Source organism: Branchiostoma lanceolatum, chromosome 11 (genome assembly GCF_035083965.1).
Source record: "Branchiostoma lanceolatum isolate klBraLanc5 chromosome 11, klBraLanc5.hap2, whole genome shotgun sequence".
Lineage (NCBI taxonomy): Eukaryota > Metazoa > Chordata > Leptocardii > Amphioxiformes > Branchiostomatidae > Branchiostoma > Branchiostoma lanceolatum.
Window position 1 is genome coordinate 10,321,506 of NC_089732.1, and position 21,993 is coordinate 10,343,498.

Genomic DNA, 21,993 nt, shown 5'->3' on the forward strand with positions numbered 1-21,993 from the left:
AAGACAGTAAATACCCCCATCCTCCCGTGAGTATCAGGCTATATATGACAGATTGGTGGATTGGTGTGTGCTGGAAGGGTCCAAAGGCTTTTATTTCAAACCATATGAATAAAGCCATAAAGAAGAACTTCCTACTGACAAGAATTCTCATAAATATTTTTCAATAGAAATCATACCACCTGATGCAGAAATTGAAACTGTGAAAGAAACTGCTAAAATATTTCTTACAAAACACTTTAGCATACCTAGAGGAGAGTCGGTAGCACTTTACATGGTTTCAACTTCCCGAATCTTAATGATAACCTCATCATGTAGACAAGATGTCTACCTTTGATTAGCTATATTCTACGCTCGATATGGATTTGCGATATGAGGCAGGAGTTAAACAATTTTCTGACTACCTTTAATGGACAGTTGACTAGAATGATAAAGAAAATTGAACTAAATGATCAATATCTTGCCGCCACGACGTCTAGGAAATCTGTTTCAGTATTCTTTTTTGTGTGTCAAAGTGAAAGTAGAAGGACTTCAAATAGAATCCTGACTTCTTGTTTAGACGTTAACAGGGCAGCTTAAGCGTTGGAATGATTACTAAAGAATCACACGAGACAGCTAACCTTTACAAGGCAAGCAAGTTGAATTATTTATTGTTTGTAAAAGCTGACCGATGATTGCCTATCTACGACCCAACTATGAAAATAAAATCATATCGAGTTTACTGTATATGAAATACAGTTGGTGCTCTTGTCGACACAAATACTATTTAGTCTCCAGTTGCAAAACGGGCAGTATAGCTGTAGTGATGCAGTAAATTATTACATTACTCTGACGTATCCATGATATTCCCTGGTCTACTGTAGTTGGATTTAATGCATATCCTACAGAATGCATTTTGAATGGGTAAGTTGAATAAGTGCAAAGCCAATTGTAACACATGATATAGTAAATGATACTTGTAACGACTGGTTAGCCATGGATAAAGTTCTGTTTATCATTACTATATCTCAAATATACAGTACATAGTAAACAACCACACACTTTTAATCTAAAGTTAGAGCAAACATTTTTAACATTTCAAGTTCCTTCAGCTTAGAAACACCCTTGATATCTTTAGTTAGCCGACATTGGAAGTAATAGATTTCTCACACCGAGATTCACCGATAGAGAGCTATGAAAAAGACTTTCATGATTACGATTCAGTACGTGTTGTGGAATCCTCGCCCCTTGATATTCACAGCGCACCCGCATGTGGTATAAACCCTAAGTTAACGGTAAGAGGATTTACAGATTTCTGCGGACAACATCGTGCATCGTGATAGAGGGAGAAGAAGCTTAAAGGTTGGATGAAAAAACTCGATCGCCCACAGCATGATTGAAGAAAAAAGTCACGTCAGCCGTAATATTAAGCGCTACAATGAATACCTCACCGTGAAATTTGTTAGACCAAACGGTAATAGACCGAGCATTGTTCAAGGTGAAAACACCTACCACCCACAGAATATTCCAGGAATATGATTTAACAGTGTGGTGGTTTTGAAAGCAGTGGTTTGATGTGATGAAAATCAATAGAGTCTATTGAAGTCATCGTTCTGTTATCTCTTAAAACGGTTCCAGTTGAGAACCTTAGCTTGGATTGGCGGGAGACTCATTCTGCTAAAACTACTTTGTCAAAGGTTCAGACCTTGCAAAGATCATAAGTCACGCCAGGTAATAGTATCCTAACTGCAGCCTTGGTCTTAATCGATTGGTATACAAGTACACGGCAAACATTGGCAGGGAATCTACTTGTTAAGTGGCAAGTTTTCTCATGTCTGAATAACTAATTTTACCGTCTCCAAAATTGCTACTGGCATTAAATGTGGCATTCACCGAGCACCAGCTATGTGTTAAGAAGTCTATAAACGTTGATAATAGGAAGTCCTGCATTGATGCCACTGAACAGTAGAAGATAGGAGGTTAAAGGGATAAAATCATTGTGGTGATATTTGAACGTCTCTGATGGAGCGGTCGTCGTGAAGTTCGCCTTTTGGGAGTTACCGAAGGGTTTTATCCTTCCATCTATATTCATAGCAAGGGAAAAGAGGTCACTAATCGAAGGTTACAACGGAGATCAAATTCAAGGCCTCATTGACGTCGTAGTTGGCTTCTCGTAACCTATGGAGTCCACAAATCGTCAAGTGCACACAAGGACGAATGGGGACGAATCACGGTCCTAAATCCCATCAGTGACGCTTGAAATATGTGAGTAAATTACTCCTAGATGCTGCAAATGGATTCAAGTCTCTTGTCAATCATGTATCCATTCTCTATCCATTTACGACATAAAATAGATCTATTAGCCACATTAGGCATGTTTTTTTTGTACATACAGTTTATAGAACATCTTTAAAACGTTATTTGAGGACTACCACAAAGACGTTTCCATTTTAGGGCCACCTTTGTAGATCTATCGGTGTTTGCTGTTTCGAATTTTTAAGCTGAAGGAACACTAGTGGAGGTTACCGTTTCATTGTGCACTTCGCTTAGTACCTATGCCTTTGATACATACTTATGCGCTTGTACCCTTTTAATACAGGAAGGGGTTATGGCGGTTCAAATGCATACTTCTGCCTGTTATAAATAGCTATCTTGAAGTCTAAAGGGAAAGAATAGGAATCATCATATGATGATAGGCACAGTATTTTGTTTGTACTTCCATGGTATGAGTGCATAACATGACCTTTTAAAGTTTAACCATTACAGCACATCTCAGTGAAACGCCTGTCTGTGACCGAATGACAAAAAAAAGATAGTCTGATAGAGGTGTGAGGTTTTAACCTTTGAGTTTTCATTTCCTCGTGTGTCTTTTATGCCTTCTTTACAGTAATTCCAACGTCTGTCGATCGATGAATTCACTACAATACACTGGTGTTGGTTTAAAGCTGGGTGATTCCAAAGCGCCATCCGTTCGTATCTTGGGAGATCTCTTCATACCAGAGAAAAGAGCGTCAAATTGCTTATCTGATCGCAAGGAGAGAGAATTCAATCTTCCCTTGCCCTCCATGGAGACGTCAGTGACCTCCATTACGAGTGTTTAATGAACGTGAATGGTCGTTCTGAGTAGGGTCGTGATGGGGTAGCGTGGGAATGACGACCTTCTTTTATTCCATTGCAGGGCTAAAAGTTTTGCCTAATGACCTCTATGGGATTTCCAGTTGGAACTTAAAGAATGTTCAAGCAAGGACCTTTGGCCTGCTATAGAAGTAAAGAAACCAGAAGGAAGAAACTACACTGCCATTTGCATAACTTGGCTTCATGATAAATGGATGTATTATTCCATATATTACCTCGAAGTTTGAATTTTAGACTAACGTCTTTGTCCAAGTTCAGCTACCATGAAATTGGTAGCACACCCTGCCAAATTTGATAACGGATTAAAACAACAACAAATCAAGGTGGATTTGTGCTTTGCGTTAATTGCTTGACGTTGGTACCCCGAAAGAGATGAATAGGAACTTTCGTTGATAGAAAGTGTACCATCTGTTTCACTGTACTAACTCTGCTCTGTCTCGGTGTACAGTATTCCGTACGAAAGGTCACCAGACGGCGTTAATAGTTTAATGACATGCTGTAAAGGGCAGCAAACGAAATGATGTCATAGAAAATGTCGTGCGATCATGAAGCAACATGTGTTATAAACAATGATAAAGGGAATTTTATTTTGTCAGATGAAACGTGTATTGAAGATTGCCGTTTTGTTGAAAAATAACATTCAAATGATAATGTGCAATATACACAAAACCAACAGTCATTGCCTGGTGCTCCACATTTAGTGTGTTGTTGCAATCCAAGTAAAGTTTCAAGTTAATGAAAAAATAGAGCTCATTCCACATGACAAAGACTTAAGATAATTCTGGAGCTGTCAACATCTAGAAGACCTCCAAGAAAACACATTTCTACTAAAATCACAAAACCCACTAATCATTAAAAACGAGGGACTTTTCATCAGTCATTGCCTCCAAACAAGAAATCAAACTCCCCTAGTAATATATGTAGAAAATTAGTTTGATGTATAGAATAGACACTTGTTACTTATCACTTATTACTTATTACTTGTTACTTATTACTTATTACTTATTACTGTTTGTACTCTTGCAATTAGCCTATGGGCATGAATTTGCGAATGAAAGAATTATGTGATTTAAAAAAAGACTCGTTCTTGTATCAATTCTTTGTTACCTACAAATGAGGAATCTGAGAATGAAGTTGACATTTTCTTTAACATTAAGGGACATGTCTGTCAGGAAGTACTCTCACGTCTATGAACCGACCATGCTTGTGTATCTTATAAATCCAAGAGTTTCCCACCTCACCCGTGTGCGTGCAATGGAAAAACCTTTTCATTAGACTCCAACACACAGATAAATGTCAGAGTAGAAGCCAACGCGAAGAATAATAATCCGTCAGGGTAAAGATGTCTGCCGTAAGTCTTAATACGTCCGTCTATAGATAGACGTACGCCGGCAACGCTAATCCTCAGATATTGACCATGCCGTGGGTTTTAGCCTGGAAGAAAATTGCTGCATCAGGGTTGGATTGGTGCGGTATTACCTGTCAGAAGATCCCACCGTTCGTCTTCGTCCTTCAATTTCATGTGGAGCTTAAGAGGGAATGCTACTTTATCCCGTCTTTGTTTATGAATAATTGGTGCTCGAAGAAGGGTCCAGGAAGGGATTCGTCGTTTCTTCCAATTGAGTGTTATACAAACAGAAGACATCAATATTGTGTTCGTAGAATGTATTGTGTTCGTAGAATGTGTCCAGCATATCTGTGATACTCAGGAACATACATTGTAAAACCTCTATAGCCCCCAACGTTGCCCCTTGGGACCGGCCAGCCTTGCCCGCGAACCAGCATTAGCTCCTGTACTCCAACAACAGGATTCCTATTCCTATATATTGGACTATCTCAGATCGTCTTCACTTTACTTTAATATAAATTTATAGGTCGCGGTTAAAAACCTGCTGGTCGAAAAATCTTGCTCAGTGTCACCGACGGAAAGTAGTGGATGGTACTTGAAACGTCTGACCGTTTCCAAAATCATATCCAGTTGCTTGAGTGACTGCTATTTAGAGTCCTCAATGTGGTTTGCCTATAGCAAAATATCAGGTGGGGACGTAATAGGTCATGTTATTTTCAAAAGTTAGGAATTCTTATGGGGTAACTTTCGTTCACGATAAAGAGTCAAAGACCCCTGTTGTAACTCATCAGTCTTTATGAAGAAACACGACTCGGACCATAAACTATTCCAACATAAAATGTCAAGCCACTGGTAGCCCCCCTCCCCAGGTACGGTGATGATGACTTTCAGATGTAAACGTGCATTCGTCACGCTCGAGCTTCTCTCCCATGGCTCCAGAGACGGCAGATAGCAGGAAGAGAAACCTCTCCTTAGAGGACGTTGACGAAACCCGTTCGGTGAACCATCTATTCAGAGAGATCTGGATGGGCAAAAGCGTTCATATAGTGGAGAGATGACTGAAAACACGCGAGATATTTCTTGTACGAACGTCTTGTATTCTCTTGGGGAGGGCACATGTGAGGACGCCGGTAGTGAGTGGACCTGGTTGACGGACAACCGAGGAATGAGAAGTGATGTCCTTGGGAGGGATGTCTAAGAAATAGGAAACAAAGCCTAGCCTGAACAAAACAGATTGAACCAACGGACTAGGTCGTAGAGTTTGATTCCAAAATGCCAACAATAAAGCCTGATATACTGACACAGCAAAATTGAGTATCACATGATACACATGAACCTCCAAGCGCATAAAAGTCATGCATAAACACAAACTGGAACGTTCCCCGAGGGATCATTTCCTGTCATCTGAATTATGCTGTGAGTAATGATTAATGGATACTCTTATAATCCTAAAGATAACTCCAAATTCAAACTCATCCCATGTCCTTGAAACGTCATCCTCTACAGACTCTAACGTCTTATTTTATACCGTATGACAGAAGCTAGTACGGACGTTTTCATAACCAAAATACCGTAGTGTCACCGCTTGTATTTATCAAAATGTTAGTTTTATTATTACAAAAATCCCCGAGGCCCCTTTACAACTAGGATAAGCACTCAACAAACACTTCAGCGCTTTCAGCGAATGCGCGCCTCAGGCAGTCAGCCCAAAGGACTAGCTCTCTCAACGGAAAGCCATCGCCAAGCTTTTCAATACCTAGAAACCACAGTCATCAAAAACGGAAAGCCATTTCTTTAAAAAAAAAAAACACGGTCAAGAGGACGAGGGACAGAGCAAAATATCATCGTATATTTTCTACGACATTTCTTTGTGACTCTTTTAGTAAATCTGAAGTGCAATGGCAAAGGATTACTCGTAAATTTACAATGTATTGTAACTTAACACTACCCATCATTGTGGGAAATTATACGGGGCAATTTCCCATTTACAAAATGTACCAGTGTATTGTGCACGCGTTATGCTGCCTGTAACCCCAGAATGTCATACAATTTCCGTTAGAATAGTCTTCTTTGATTTCCCTTTATTACATGATAAAGTCCCGTAAGATTGGGACTGTAAGATAGGATTGTTTGATAGGTCATCACACCGGACGCAGTGCTAACACTCAGGATCAATTGAAACGGGCTTTTTATTACATATATTAGCCTTCTTACGGCCACGCAGAGATCAGATGTGGTACACAGATATCAAGGGCACAAAATAAGACAAAAGCGTACAAAAATAGCTCTGATAGTTATCTGCATCGCTGTCTTGGCAAATGTTGCCAAACGATTGGTTGAACTGAATTGAAGCACCAAGTCACAATGGTGTGATTATCCCTAAAACAACGCACCACTTGGTAATCGTTATTAATGTTATTGACATTGACATTGACCTCTGTATCCCACCTGGTACACTATCCATAGCCGGCTAATTCTTTCGCATGGTTGAAAAATATAGCTATACCCCCCTGCTTTGTGAACCGTGCTGATATATACATCACATAAAAGCTTACGACGTTTACAAGTTCTCCTTGGCGACTGGCCAAATTACTGTTGCCAAGTACCCAAATGTATGTAACTCTTCGTAGAGACCTGATTTTGGCAAAGATTCAAAACGCGGCGTCGAAGTAAGAGAAGACAATGTACAAACCGTGTATTTCAATAAACCAACTCATCTTCATAGAATCAATGTGGGTTCAATCGAAAAGCACAAGTCAAGATGCTCATGTCAGTCTAGCAAGGCAGAAACAGTCATTTCTTCTATGGATAATTAAGACTTACTAAGAGAGCAACTTAAGCCAAAAATATTGAGGAGTCTCATATTTGTCGCTGTTGGAAGCACATAGTTGCCCCAGTCCCACCTACCCGCGAATTGATTAGGAAAAGAAGGAACCATGCTGCCTTTGTTCCCATTCTGTCTCCCGGTGAGTCTTATCCCCGCAGTACCTGTTCTTCTTCCCAATTAGGATGATATAAATGGACTTAAAAGCCTAGAGTATTACCCAATGATTGTCTGATTTATAACGGAATTACCATTGGTGGCTCTTTTATATGCCTACAATCCGAAATAATGATTCCTGCATTTCTTTTTTTTGTTTATTGGGACCATCAAACCCATCGATTCTAGGATTTGAAAGCAATTCTGTAAAAAAGAAATGCTGTTGTAAAAATAAATGAGAAAACGTGTGGATTTTCAAGGTAATTCCTAAAGATTGGTGACCGTATAGAGACTAGATTGCGAGAGAAATAGTTACAGGTAAGGGCTTTTTATGAAGAGGTAATTGGAGGCGTATTTTGCAGTAACAGAAGCCCTTTTATTGACCATAAAAACAAACTTGTTCCCAACGGAATTCTACCCCAATGAGTCCGGACAAGACGTCACGGCTCCTGCATGGATGTCCCTCATAAAGTAACGTTATCCTAGACATTTTGATTGTCCGTAAAGTGTTTCTAGCCACTAAACTGATTTTAATGCATATCATATCATATCATACCATCTATATATTTGAAGTCTACATACATAATGGCTAAATGATAACTCGCCTCATTCCATGTGAGGCTTTTGTCGCCAGAAATGTTGCAATAGCCTCGTTAAAACATAAATCATGGCAGCTTCTTACTGATACTCACTGATAGACCCAGTGCTAACACTCCCAAAAATTAAATGCATGAATAACGATCACCCTTACGAAAATGATATCGCAGTTACTGTGAATCCTCTGACTTGTTTTTCGCTATTCAAATAGCTATCTTTCAGTAGTTTTACATTTTGATCGAACAGCACACGATGGAGCACAAGGAGCGAGTCGCTTGAAGTTGGACAGCGACTCAACTCCCCGCCCCAAAACGTTTGACTGTTCATGCATAAGATTTTATAAACAGACATGAAATGAATACTGTTATTGATAATCAACGATAACCTAATTGAACGTTACAGTTACAGTTAAAGACGTAATACTATGCTGTGGCGGAGGCACTTTGGTGTTTGCCATGTCAACGTCTTTCTGACGAAAACTACGAGCAAGGAATCTAGTAAACACTTACCAGTGACGGCAGCAGACATATCGCTGGACTACTCTGCGGTTTGCTGCCTTCAAGAACTAAATGGTTTAGCTGGTAAGTGCTGAACAAGCACTCAAAGAGATTCTAATAGGATTCGTTTTTACTGCAGCTGGGCTCCAACCGCTGATACGGAGATTTTCAAAGTGGCCGGCTTGAGAGGGAACCTAACCTTTATCATGACCCTCCGTCATGCGCATTGCGGCTCAGACTTCCAACATGTGTGCGCTTTGGGCACAATTGGTACCTTTTGAATCAAAGAGGTTACATGCCTATAACCTTCTTGTTTGAATGAAATATTTTGGATGAACACAATTTCAATGGGTACAATTTCGTGAAAATTTTGTTATGTTGAATTCGACTCATATCAAACCATTAATACTGCATGGGTAAGTGGATTTTAGTAAAAGCATGGTTAGTGATTATCTTTCATATGCTTCCTGACAATATTCGAAGTGTTCTACGTGTTCAGAGAACAAATCGTAGACCATTGAAATGAAGCTGTCTCAAACGAAAACGACAACTCCATCGTAGATTAATCATGTACTTTGGAAGTGGAGAGGAGCATTAACTTTTCAGTGGAGAGGAGCATTTACTTTTCAGTAACATTTGGAGTTGAACATGACATATACTTTACTTCTCATGTCATCCATTAGTCTATGTATCTGACCGCTAGGTACCACAGAAAATCTGGCAACCAGTCACACTTAACATAAATAGAATTAAAGAGATAAAGTACATAGATGCCCCAGGATCATGTGATGATGTGGTGATGGTACCTGATAAGTGAAAGCAGGATGATAAAAGGCCATCAATTACGGTCTATTATCACCCTCTTTCATATGCTTTGACAACGGAAAGGGAAAGTTTACACGGATGCCAATGTTTAGTTAAGGTTAAGCATGTCAAATGGAAACGTTTCCACTTAACGTGAGGTACAGTTGGCAGAAGCCCAATGTGAAAGGGATCGAGACGTCCAGGAGATAAAGCCATGTTGATTCGACTATATGGATGACACCCGCGCGCACATCAATTTTCGTCCGTTTACATTCTACCATACTGTAAATCTTGCAAATCAGCTGCAAAATGATGAAATGTATGCCGTAAAAAGGTATTTCGAAAAAGGAACCTAATGTAATAGAATGCCAAAGTCGCTTCCAAAGTCAAAGAATTCGAAGCAGATATGAAAGAACAAAAATAAATAACACATTATTTGTTATACCATACTCTGTGTGATTAGTAATTTGTTCAACCTTCCTGACAACGTAGATTTCATAATGAAGGCATTTTTGCCAAAGAGTTTTTATTCGAACGCTCGCATACATTTTGGGGTTCCCAGAACATGTCATCCATATAATCGAATTAACATGGCCTAACAAGTAGTCCGTGTGGTTACTATATTGAAACATTTGCATAGTTTTATGTAAGATGACACTGGGTCTACTACGAAAACTGTTAGAAAGAGAAATAGGACAGCTTGTGATACCTATAACAAACAACGATAAAATTATTATCCATGGTTTCATCGCTCGGATTTTGCTTCGTTGATCGTTTGTTGCATGTTTTTTGGTCGCTCTGTCGCATCAGAATTTGGGTCGTCCATCAAATTATGTTTTTGGCCTGATATATGCAAGATCATTAGTGTGTGATATTGAGTTGATGATTGATATCTACAGGTGGGTGTCTGATTTGCATAGGTCGGTACACACCACCTGGCAATGGGAGGAAGTACATGGACCATAAGCGTAAGGTTAGACACCTCGAGCACTAGCGGGCAGGTACCGTATACTGTATGCAGAAAACTTTATCTAAGAACCTTCAGTTGCACCTCGAATTGTACTTTTGGCAGTTTTACAGCGCACTGTGGCCGTTTGTAGGTGAATCCTTTCCCTGAGGTGTATGCTAATGTGCCTCCGATGGGTCTGTAATCGAGAGGGTCATTGACTTCAAATATTTGGGGGTTTACACCGACTCGAAGCACGGTATGGATGTTAGAATTGGCCAAGCTTGGAGTGCTGCGCACTCTCCAAAGAATTTGGAAATCCCATGTACGAAAAGAAACGAAAACTTAAGTATTCTTAGCTTCTTGTTTTGTTACAATTTCGAGGTACGGCTGTGAGTCGTGGGTTATGAACACTTCTCAGGCCAGGAAACTGGACGGCACCTTCACCAAGATGTTGCGTGTTATTCACAACAGTCTTTGGCGGAAACACACAACAAACAAACAGCTCTATGGGTCACTTCCTCCTATCTCTTTAGAAGTTAAGCGTCGCAGGTTAAGCCTCGCTGGTCACGTAGTTCGCCACGACGAACCAGCTAGTAAATTACTCTTTTGGACCCCAGAAGCCAAAAGGAGAAGAGGCCGTCCATACTCCACACTTAAGAGCATTATACAATTAGAAACTGAAAAGACCTGATAGAAATGATGTGTAACCGAGAATACTGGAAGCAGAACTTTGTAGACGCTTCAACTCGTTAGAGTATGATTATGTATGTATGCATGTATGTATGTATGTATGTATGTATGTATGTATGTATGTATGAGGTGTATGCTCAGTATCGGAAGCCCTGGGCCAGATGCCAAACCATTGTCAATTCTGAAAAGTGACACACTGTCTCGACTGACTCCTCGAGGAGCAAAGTTGATATTCTGGTTTTGAGATAGGTTAAAAGAAATGTGTACCATTGCTATTACATATCTACCAGGGGATCATGTTGTCGATTTCTGTATTCTGGTCCTTTTGTGGCATTTGTCCTGCGTTTTCCTCTTTGGTGCATTTGAAGTAGTGCCTTACACAAGGCAGGTCAAAAATCTCCTAAGAGAACTCAGACGTGTAAACTTCAACCATCCCACATGGCCAATTGTCTACGCCTGTAGTGATGTCTTAACAAAGTTCATGTCCAATTTGGGAACGTTTGTTTTCTTTAGGGACAAACATAAAAGATGGGCTGTTAGACCTTTAACAGTACTCCCTTGTCCAATTAACAAGGGTTTTCGAAGTATAGATAATGAATAAAGATCTTGTATGCCTTATTGTCCCTAGGCCTAGAAAAAGATGACGTACTTACTGCACTACATATTGATAGATATTAATGTTATTCATTGCCCACCGGAGTTTGAATGGTAGAGACCCATCTTCTTTTAATCACTTCTTACTATTGTCATAAGCTGAATCAAATCAGTATTACGTGTTTGAAATTCGTATAGGTCGCAAAGTTTCCTTACACATGCGCGATCCTAGCGTTTACCTTTAGTAATGCAATGAAATTTTCTCTTTGCAAATTGCTTTCATAGCGGCGAGCACACAGCCCAGAAATAGAGTAAGGCAATCAGGGCGGTTCCTGGTAGGGGTCGCTGCTGTACCACACGTATTTGTAATGTCCGGAACAGAAAGGTGTCTTTCTGAGGCAGAGCGAGTTCAGGATGTACCAACATTTCAGTATATTAGGGTTAAGCATGAAGCAAATGTCACAGAATCGCCGTGCATTACTATCAAACATATCTATTGACATTTGTTCCAATATCATCCAAGTATACGCTATAATGATATAAACACAATTGTGCTCTCTCATTCTTACGATCTGAACTAAACTGTGACTATGTGATAAAACATCTATCACCGTCCGTGTAATTTTGCTCAATATTGCAATAGGCTTGCATCTTTGTTATTCAACATTTTCCCTTATCATAATAATCTTCATTAGCTTTTTCTTAATTCTCCAGTTCACAGTATCAAGCAGAAGAATTATCTAAGTGTCAGCAAGGTTACGATAAACGTCCACTAAATAATACGGGCAGTTTTACGACAACACGGCACGGTGTTACAGATGTTGGAGAACCATAAGGACCATCCCCACCACGCATCAGTACAGTGTTAAGTGACGCCCACTCATCCACTTGACATGTGTGGTTCATAAGGAAACTGACTAGAGCTGTCAATCAAGTAAACCAAGACCTAGGGCTTCACTTCGAGCCAGTCAGAAATACATTTATATGTAAAATCGGTAACTGCTGGATAGAACCTGATGTATACAGGTTCTCACATCCATTTCCCCTCGGATCATAGTTGCATTACAACACAAGCCTGTCTCCAGGTCCCAAATCACAGCTTATCCAGCTCCATCGCCTGTAAGTTATAACCGTAATGACTTGCGGCTAGCCTATATCCCCTGTAATATCCGCCCTCTGACACTTTAATTGCTGTTACTTGCTGGATATCAAAATGTCGGTCAGCCAAATCCTCTCGGTTCCACAGCGTGTCGAAGGTTTGGCAGAACTCGCGCCCTGAGATCATTAGAAATGCATTATGTACGTCCGGTGATCGCAAGGCAATTTCCCAAAGAAAATCGACCCACCGGCTCTTGTCAAATTTCCATGGAAACGAGTAGGGAAATGGGATCATCCGCCGTCGTGAAACTGAAAAATCCAAGGCTATATAAAACGGTCAAGCTTATTACTGAACTTTGAAAGATATTTTGTGAACTTTGAACACAGATAGATGATCTGGAAAGCTAGTCCTGCAAGAATGCGTCGTACGTGCATAGGGCATAGTTGCCACACCCGACTGAGGAAACGTGAGAGAACTCTGAATCTGTGACACCTATCAAACCACAAACTCCCAGAAACATGTGACCACCCAAATAGGAGTCAGCCATGTTTGGTCAAGACAGAGGGAACGCACAATATGCCCGTCTCAGTTCGTTGTGGTTGTTTCGTACGAGGCGAAAGGGCGCACTCGAGTTAAAGACCCTGTTACATATCGGTGATTGTTTAACACGATGTACTACAGCATAATGGCCCTTAACAATCGTGGATAACTCTCCCAAGCCGATTCAGCGGGAATTGTGACATGCTCGTATAACACCAGACGTGCAGATTACAAAGTAGGAAGGCAATACAAGATCAAGCACGAACTCACTTTAAAAAACGGACAAGAGCTCTAGATGTTACAAAGTGGTATATGGTCATCATATATATATATATTTTCAGGTCCCACAAAACAATGTCACATTGTAAAATTGTGACAACGGCCAATATTGCTACACATCGTAACGGATAACGGTCGAGACGGTGACACATTTATGGTGGTGGAGGGGAAAAATATCCCCATAAGAACAAGTTTAGGGCCTGAAATCCCACAGATCCTTAGTCTTCTAACCATGGCAGATATCGAGTTCCCGTATTGCCTGGGGTGGTTGCGCTGCAGCTGACGGTTTGAAAATTTGATTTGATTCAGTAAATGGATTTAATCAAATCTATTTCCACTTGACTAGAACCTATTCTCGTCTGATACGATATGGTTTGAAAATGTCCAAAACAGGCTTCGTGGCTAAATTACAGAGGCTGCCTTGAATAATTCAAGAGCAACGAAATGCACCATGCAGTCCCAAAGACGCAATAGAAGTGCTCATCGACTGATAGCTTTGGAGGATATGTAAGAATAATACAGTTAAGAAACCGCCAGATGGAAGCAGATGGGATGAATCGTAAATTTCCTGTCGCTTTAAGAGTGGCGTCGTTTTATGGAGCCTATTAAGGGCGTGTTGGCGGTTCGGACAGGAAAGTATCACCACGCAAATGAACGACCCGCCTGGACAGACTTATAACATACTGCTACACACCAAACTACCAGAACAAGTCGTAAATAGCAATCGCCCAATTCTAACCATGCCCAAATTTATTCCTATCGTCGTGACTCCCTAATTTGCTTGCATTGTCTGTTCATGACCGCTATACATCACGACCTACAGCCACTGATGCGAGGCGCTGGCGACAAGACCTCGTCTCAATTGCAATGTAATAGTTATTGTGTCTCCCTTTGTTCGAGTTCAGAAACTGTTTCCAGAACAAAAAAATCAATGCAGCGGAATTATTTAACATCCGTCTTGGAAAACATACCCTTCTCAGGGGCTGCCCGCAGTGGATCAACTTTATTACCGGTATTAGGAACAAAGGCGTCTGGGATTTTTATGGGCAGACCTGAGCTGATTGCGACATAGATATGCTATCTGATGACATGATACGTGGCTTAAGTAGGGAGTGGCGCGAGTGCCGATTCAGCAAAACCATTTTCGTCATCAACTTATGACACAGTTAGTTAGTCATCTTTTTCCAAACTAAAGTGTTATTAGATCCGTAAATTCACGCATTTTATCCATATACACATACAAGGAAATTAAACCGCTCGACGACTTTTAGTTTCTAAAGTCGCGGTTACAAATAGCTGAATATGGCTTTCCGAACTACCCCCAAACAAAGCTGGGAGTGGTCCGGGAGCTAGCTATGTTGGCTGCGGTCGGCTAGTATTCGGCGCGGTTGGCTGGTGTTCGGCTGCGCCAGTCGAATATTTCAAATGTTCAAAACATTCGGCTGTGGACAGGAGGTCTGAAATTGTTTGCCGGTGGTTGTGAGTATGCCAGTAGTGGCCAGGGCGTTTTTGGGAGTCAAATTTGACTCTTGATCAGTAACTGGTCAGACTTCTCCCGACCTACCGCCAATCTTGGTTGGCTAGTGGTCGGGAGCCGTGTTCAGCTATGTGTAACCGGGGCTCAGATTAGAGAACGAGTTGGTCGATGCGTGACCGTCATCAATATGCTGTACTATGTAGAATACGATGGGAAGTGATGCATTGATATCTCGTCATTATGTCTGATCTCGTGAAAAATCGCGAGGATTACATCGCCGAAAGGAATTTCGTACAAATTCATCACACGAGATCTGCAATAAATGCTGATATCGATATTTGGTCGTTCTGCCTATATATCTTTAGATACAAGATGCTTCTTCTCTTCTGAAAACGTCTGTGCATTGATCTTTGCCACAGCACTTTTGAGAAATAAAAAGTCTTCCTTCATGACGCCATCTATGGTCTTTTTGTAGCACTTTGTGGCTCAAATTAGGTTTGCAAGCACCAATGTAATGTGTAAGAATCAGACGTGCCAAAAAAGACCACTAAAAGTATACGAAGTCGTGTAATTCTAAGGCGAGTTCTGTGTTCTGTATTTGGAAGCAAATGGCGGTCTCTAGATTCATCAGTGGGCGCTTTTCTGATATCTCTGGAATGTCTAGACATGTAATGATGACCCATTTTTAGGTACAATTAGGATATATCCAACGGATAAACCACACGGATATGTAAACTAAAGGAGAAAATGTAATCGATACGTTTGAAGCTGATGCGTCTCGACATCTAATTGCTGCTCCCATGGCCTTTGACGCTCATCTAATGGGCTTAACGGAAGTGCAATGAGTGGGACGTCCGGACACGTTACAAAGTACAACAGGGGGTACATTTGTTATTACGGAACAATGTCGTAAGGTGCCTAACGAGGTATCGACAGCTGAAGACAGATCGTGATTATGAACACAATAGATAATATGTGGTTTCCCGTAGAATTTGGTTTTCTCTGTACCTGATTTCGTATGGAAAGCACTCAAAATTGCGTGGATGTCCATTTTGAGTGCTATGTCGTACATATGCCATTGATGCTATACTTTCGTGCGAGGGCGATGCCTTTTTAGTTTTTCAGCTGGAGGATATGCACCAAAGAGCTGAAAGATATACACCAATACATGTCACATCGTCGCAAAAAAATGTCGACCAGAAACGTGCATCGACCCATTCCACGCCCTTCCTAAACTGTCGTTACGATCCCCAAACTTAGATGTCTTAAAAGATTTAAGAAGTAATTGCACAAAAGGTCTTGGCAAAAAAAAAGTTTCCATACGAGACAGACGTGATCGACCTGGCATTTTGAGTCATCGATTTTGTCTAAGAAACGGACGCAGACTCTTCTATCTTGTCCCATTTGTGTCCGCCCTCTCGACCTGTGACCTAGAAAGGTACAGGAATCAGCGCACAGAACATCGATCTTGTGATGAAATTCAGTTCGTTACCCAAAACTACTGATTGGATACGTCTTGTTATCTCATGTAAGAAACTCTCGATCTCAAACAGGGTTTTTGTGTCACTGAAATCCTACTTTAATTTTGTACGCCGCTGGACGGTTAGTGAGGCCAAATAGATTTCGTATGCCTTTGCGCAAAGTGACATGTTCTGCTTGTCTTTGAAATGCAATGAGATATTCAAATGCTGTGCTAATATAGCATTGCTTAGATTCATTTTAAAATGTTATAAGTGCACATTAACATCATCCTTCATTACCTGCAATTACTTTTGGCTACCTTTGGTCATCTAAATGTCTTTTTAGGATCAAAATTTCGCAATCATGACATTGTTTTGTTATTTCAGATGACCTAGATCTGCTATTCTGTATTGAGGGAGTGACTGCCGTATCCTCACAGCCAGAAGCTGAATTTCGACAGTTCCAAATTGATGGTAGGGGCTTTGGAGGCTGTAATTCGGCAGTATCTCAAGTGACCCCAAAACGGCAGTTATTGCCAGATATACGAAATGACTGTAATTTGATAATCAAACACACGAGAAGACAAAAGCAAATGACTAACATAGCGGATTTATTACATTCTGACGCTGTAACACTAAATGTGCATTGATCCCACTACGGTACAAGAAATATCTAAAAACGATGTTAGATTTCCCAGGATGGTAATGATACCATGTCTGAATAATGTGTTTACAAACATAGGAGAAGAAAATAATGTGTTTACTGGAAAATATATGAAGTAATTATCATAATACAATATGTGTTAAATTTACATCTGCTGATATTATTAGAAACATGCAGTAGAATCAGCCAGTTCATGCTTATGCGTATCATTATATCTTCATGTCTTATATTAGCTACCTAGTTGTATCTTTCATATTCCTTGTATGCTATCGTTTTTGCTGCATGTGAATGTGTTCCTTTACTTTTAGATCATTCTAGTGTACATATGGGTTGAGTGAAAGGCATTGCCTGTTTCCCCTGTCCTATCTCTGTGACGAAGTTGAAATAGATAGATAATTTTGGTGGGTGCATTCCCTATCGGGAAATCTAGGCTAGTTTATGGAGAAATTCTGGTCTGTCTTTCAATGGGCCTTAAAAATGTATGGTCTGCATTCAGGTTTAACTGACCCCCTTAAAGGTCCGAATGACACCCACTCACCCAAGCCGGGAAACATAATCACTAAAACTTTCCCCAATCTCACATAGAAGGGCAAACGTACAGGTTGATACGCACAGCCATTACACAGAGATACGGTCCGGTATAAATTGACTGTGCCTTAAAGCTGTGCCGGGCAAATTCTAACGGACGGGAGGTCGCTAACCTGCTTTCGTCAGCGGTGATTGGATTTCTTTATCGCCCCTTTGGCAATTCATCAAAAGTCCCGTTCCCCAGGCAAGGAAAGGTCGTTGTCTTCCTAAGAAATCCACCCTAACGTGTCACGGGGATTCGTCCAGGAAAACGGATTTCTTTGTTTGTGAGAAGAATCGCTTTGGGGTAATTAGCCTTTAGATTAACTATTGACTTTCTTTCAGGTTGGAAAATGGGGTTGCCGATGTACAGTTGTAATCGAAGTCACCCCAAGTGAAGGCGCCAACTGTATCATAGTCTTGTCTTCTCGGAGGCTTTGGAACTTTGAAGACTGATGTGAAATCGAGACAGATATTTCTGATGTCATCGTGCACTTCTGGATTTCACAGTACGGCACCAACAGTGTCCACTGACGTCGACTGCACGAAAAACGGGATTTACCAATGGTGTAAAATGCAGAGGTAAGCCTAGTAATGCAATAAAAAAGCAATCATTTCCAGACGGCATTAATCACCATTGGTAGATCCCAGTTTCTGTATCTAATATACCAGCTCAGAAAATAACAAGAAATGGCAATGCCTTCAAGTACCAGACTTATCAGCCAAGAATTGTAGTGTTCAAAAATTCTCCTATTTCCCTTGAACCAACGGTGAGTGGAACTCGTTCCCACCAAGAACTGTAGGAGCATCCGAATTAGATATAGCTTTAAACAACGCACTGAACTGAAGGTTAGGTGTCACAGGTCGTTCAATGTAAAGCTCTAAAGCAGCCATTCCTCCTTTGCACCCACTTGTCCTCAGTCCCTTGAGTGCTTGCTGAGCCCAGGGTTGACCGCGAAGATGGCCTTTCCAGAGATCAGCGGAAGTAGGATATCTTTTCAGTACTTACCTAAAGACCCGGATAACCAACAAACTCCTGCCACTCCTTTACAGAAACCATTGAGAGCAGCACGGCAGGTTTAGATACACCCCTATGACAGACAAAGTGAGTCATGGCTTCTGACAAGCAGTAGAACTTGAAGTTAACCGCGCAAAAGTTTGTTTGGAAAAAAAGTTTTGCCAACCATTTACGTTTTCTTAGAACATAAACAAACAGATTAGATACAATTAATGAATTTCATCAATGAACATGTATCATCTGCCATGCTACTTTGAATTTGATAATTGTCAATTTGAGGCTAGCCCTGGCCCTAACTAGACCCTAACCCTAATCCCCGAACCCTAACCCTAAACCTATCCTCAACCCTAACCCGAACTCTACGCACGCGCACTACCCCGTAAAGCAGAAATCTGGCGAGGCAGAAATTTGGCGTCACACCTGGCCTGATTGTTACTGCAGTTTGGGACGCTAGTTCCGGCACGAAGAGTGATCGATTCAGTCTTTGATTCGACATTAGAATTGCGGCTTGCTCAGCACTCATGGGGGAGTGACAGTCAAGAGCTGGAGAACTAATTTGTCCAAGAAATCGATGGCAATCTAAGTAAGAGAGATTCTTTTGATAACCCACACAGATATAGAAACTTAATGGTTAGATCATTAAGGGAGACACGTTCAGGCCTCGGCCTCATTTCTCAAATTGCTGCATGTATAACGGTCTGTTGATATACGAGCACTTAGACTTTGCTTGATATAAAACATTGAAGGCACCGTAGGTACCAATGTAAAATTGAATTAATGACAAAAAGGGCATGCATATTCATTACCGTTATGATTAACATGATTATGGCTGTGGCATGATAACATGTTTGCTGTCTATCTGTCTCATAAATCAACAAATTAGTTGATGAGGATTATTGTATGATTAAGTCAAAGATAAAGTTGAAAATGTAAATCTAAAAAGTTTCTGGCAATAACCAAAAACACCAGACGTAGCAATGAAGATCGGCACACAAATAAAAAACTTTATTGCACATCAATATCACTTGCATGGAGAGAGACATTTATCAAGTGTTAAATGTGGCTGTCCTATCAAACGCTCGAAAAGGGCCCTAACAAGTGAATCTATCTAAAACAAAATAATCAACAGGAATGGCAATGCCACTCATCCTGATGAAACTGTGCTCAATGTTCTCCCAATTAATTAGTTTTCCCAGCCTTTTTGGGCCATCTACAAGCTGTTATGTGTTGAATCGCCCTATACTACATCGGCAATGTAACAATGAATCAACCAACAGGCGACGTGCGGCCTGTTAGCCACCTTCAATGGAAACTTGATTGCCAAAGCTGGTCGACTGGTCAAACAATGTCACTACTCAGACCGTCCTACTTGTAATCATGTACTGGTCGAGTAGTGTTCATTAAGGAAGAAAATCGAATTAACAATTCGACCGTACGAAACTTTCTAAGAAAGCAATTCTGGTTAGGACAGTCGTATAATGGGTTTTAGATAATGATTTAGTTTTTTTTTTTCAAATATCACAGAAAGCTAAAACTGCTTGCAGATAAAACCATACTTATGAGAAATACAATGCACATGTTCTTCATGTAATCAAAGTGATAAATATACTTTCTTTATTGTAAAAAATGTAATAAAATCTCTTCGCGCTGTTTTCAACGATCGTGAATCGTGTTTATTGATTTGGAACAGCTCATTATCATTCACATGACGGCAACCTTTCTATCCGATATAAAACCAATCATTATTCCATTAGTTCTCGTTAGCCATAAAAATATAGCATTGTAACAGAATCGATATCATAGAATAGAATCGCTAAGGTCCAGTTGATTTATTCAGTGCAAAAAAGGATCCACAAACTTTATCTACGTCGTTTTAAGTAAGCAACCAGCGTACGGGAATGGGCGAATATGTTGGCTAAGGAGAACAACAAAATGATATTTCTATACATGCATGACACGATGTCATGTGAAGTGAGTTGGTTTAAATTGACTGTAGTTGACTGTGCTGCATGGCAAATCATAACAGACGGGAGGTCGCTTACATAGTGATTTTAGTATATGTGCTGCCGAAGCAAGCAAAAACTGGATTTCCTTATCGCTGTTATTCCTATTAACCAAGTTCCTAATTCTATGACTCGTCACAACAATTCGTTCTAGCAAAGAAATTACTTCCAGAAGAATTTCGTCATGTTGGTAAGCGTAAAGTCTAATTATTGACTTCCTTTTAAGCGCTGCACGCTGTAGTAACGAGATAGCCACTGCCACGTTCAATTTTGTTGATATAAAATACTTGAAATTCCTGTGGCGCCTATGTCAATGTATGTACAGGAAAGGGGACCTACGAAATCGTCACAAATACATTTCTTACACAGACTTATAAGCCAAAAGTTATAGAATATAAAGTAGCTACTAAATATTGCCCTGTAATATCTCTAATACACACTTCCGTTTGGCGGTACCAATTAACAGTGATTCGACAGAAGAGGGTCAACTTACTCGACACTCACCCATTTTGCAAATGAGATTAATTGAAGGGCAGGGCTGCTATGTAATTTGTACGTGACAGGAATATTTCACACAAAAGTATGAGGTTTCAAGATTTGTGGGTATGCAACGGATCATTGAGTCGGAAAACGAATAATGTATTATGTCTATTAGTTCAAGCTAATACTTTTATATCTATACATAGTATGTGATTTACTTGAATCCGTAGAGTTTTATAAAGAAGAAAACCCAATAAAACTAGCCCTATGTACATTTTAGAATGTAGTCATAACATTGGATGTAGCCCTTAACATAATTGTATTCTTCATTATCATATGTTTTGCTTGTACTTGCAATTAGCCCCGGGCATGTATGTGTAATAGACTTTGTTGATATAATGAATGAAGACCTTTAATTCAATGCACATCCTGCACACTGGGCTAACTACAGGTCACAACAAAACATGTTGAAAGTCAATAACTGAAAGGCATACTAGCTAACATTGAATAAATTCAACTACTCCTCGATTTTCAGTTACAGCAGAAATAACGAAACAGATATTTTGACGATGGAATGTTTTATTTAGCTGCATTAGAATATGAATGTGTCTAGAGTACGTATATTAAATGGATAGTATAGGGAAATGTGGTTTGTCAATATACTGCATTTCCCTTCTTGCTATATACTCTAAGTTTTGTTAAAAATATTAATTCTATTACAAATCATAATATTTGCATACTCGTTGTTCCAGGATGTAGTAATGTCATGAAGACTTAAGAACTGTTCACTGAATTGAATAAATAGATAATGCAAGTCTTTCTGATGATGAAAGTAT

The 21,993-nt window shown here is 40.2% G+C and overlaps 1 protein-coding gene across 3 annotated transcripts in view; it reads right to left on the bottom strand.

The window, feature by feature from the left end:
- The window catches only part of LOC136444505 (glutamate receptor ionotropic, delta-2-like), a 68,027-nt gene that overhangs the window by 21,491 nt on the left and 24,543 nt on the right, over positions 1 to 21,993 (bottom strand). The window lies entirely within an intron of this gene.